Genomic DNA, 2,230 nt, shown 5'->3' with positions numbered 1-2,230 from the left:
TCTTCTCACTGTTAGCTACAATTTATTCTCATCCACACAGTCAAATGTCTTTGTATAGTGGATAATGATCCATCTAATATCATACACACACACACACACACAAACACACACACATATACTCGTTGTTGTTGATTGCCTTCAAGCCGAGCATGATTCATAGTGACCTTATGACATTTATCAAAGTTCATAGAGTTTCTGGAGGCATGTAGCGTAGGAAGTGGATGCCACTTGTGTGTGTGTATGCATGTTTGTGTGTGTGTGTGTATACACAAATCAAAACAAACATATAAATAAAAAAATAAAAAGTACATATGATATTCATAGATACAAAATCCATAATATTTTGCAAATATCTATGAAAATATTACATAGGAAATTTGAAGAAAATTTAACCCTTGAAATTGATTTAAGAATGCATGAAGTGCAAATAAACAATTAATCATGTATAAAGTAAAGATGGTCCAATTAAGCTGGAAGAGAAAAGGTGAGAGAGGTTTGGCTCTGTGCTCAGATTAAGCACTCTTCATTGCTTATTGGAAAATGGCATTGAGGCTTCCCCGGGGATACAGATCCCTCCATTAGGGGATATTTACTTTAGTGGCTGTAGAGTCATCCCAGGGGCCAAATAGGACAAGAGACTTTGAACACTCTGTGAGAGTGAGGGTTGAACTGAGACACCTCCTCCACCTCCACCACCACCACCACCCTAGTGCTGGCACACAGTAGCTTGAACTGGTTGCCCTGATCTCATGCCACTCCAAAGACAAAGAACGATATAAAGCTGCATGAGTAAAGATGAGAGAAGTTAGGCTCTGTGCTTAGAGAAGCACTCTCCATTGTGTGTGAAGAGACAGGACTGAAGCTTCCCTGGGGATAAAGGTGCCTACATTTGGAGATACTTGCCTCTGTGGTTGCAGGGCCATGCCAGGGTACAAACAGGACAAAAGACTTTGGGACACAGAGCTTCAAGCAGAGGAAAGACTTTCTCAGCTCTCTACAAAAGGGAGAATTGACTTGAGACACACCCCCCCTTTCCTTCACAGCACACACATAAGCTGGTTGAGCTGGTGTCCTTGATTTCTGATCTCATGTCACTCCAGAGACAAAGAAAGCTATTACACTTCAGGAGAAAAGGTGCATGAGAAACTGCTCAAGTAGACCCTATGATCTCACACCACACAGTCATTTCATACAAGAAGGAGGACAATAGAGTTTGTCACAGGGAACTACATTAAGATGAGATACCTACAGGTTTTCAGCGCAGAATAGAGAGAAGCTCAAGGACTATAGGAAAGGTAAATTTTCCCAGAAAATATTTTCAATAGACTAAGTGGATCACCCCATAGATTGAACATTTTTATTTGGCAGCTAATCAGTAACATCATAAAGATAAGAACCAACAACAACTTACCCAAACACAACAGAAATGGTCTAACAGTTATCCAGAAAACTTTACATAATGTCAGAAACCAGAAGAGAGCTTCAAACACTGTGAAAACACAAACTGAACCTTCTTTTTAAAAAGGCAGAGAACATTGCAGACCTCATGAATACTCCAGAGTCAAGAAGGCAGATGGTATATGTTAATGTTAAGATATCAGCACAGCCACGAATGAATGTACAAAAGATGGAAGAAACAATAGAAACCACACAGAAAGGGAGTAACCTAGAGATAGATAAGGAGAAGAAATATATTGATGAAGAGTTATTTGAACAGCTACCAAAAAAAAGGTAGAAGAAACAATAGAAACAACTAAGAAAACAAACATCAAAGACACAGAGCCAGAAGAAATACATTGATGAGGAGGAACATGCACAACCCTGGAAGAAAAATGCAAAATATGGAAGAAAGAAACTATAGATAAAGAGATACAAGAAATTAAAAAAAATCATCACAAGATAGAGAGGGTATAGCCAACACAGTACTGTAAATAATAGAAATGCATGAAAATGCAATCCTGAAGTGTCCAAAATGCTTAAAGGACAAAAAAAGTAGAAAAGAAGATCTGAGGCAGAGATTCCATGAGCTAGAAGACAAGAACCTCAATGGAAACTTACTACAGGAAAAATCATAAAAATGTTTAAATAAAATGAAGGAAACATTTGAATCATGTGGGAGGACATCAAAAGGAATAGCATACACATGATTGGAATTTCAGAATATGAGAGGAAAAGGGAAATCACTGAGAAAATTGTGGAAGAGGTACTAAAAGAAAACTCCCCAGGTATT

This window comes from Elephantulus edwardii, unplaced genomic scaffold (genome assembly GCF_000299155.1).
Source record: "Elephantulus edwardii isolate Elephantulus edwardi_28Jun2011 unplaced genomic scaffold, EleEdw1.0 scaffold00169, whole genome shotgun sequence".
NCBI classification, from domain to species: Eukaryota; Metazoa; Chordata; class Mammalia; order Macroscelidea; family Macroscelididae; genus Elephantulus; species Elephantulus edwardii.
The sequence above is the reverse complement of the archived record's forward strand: the minus strand, read 5'-3'. Positions refer to the sequence as shown.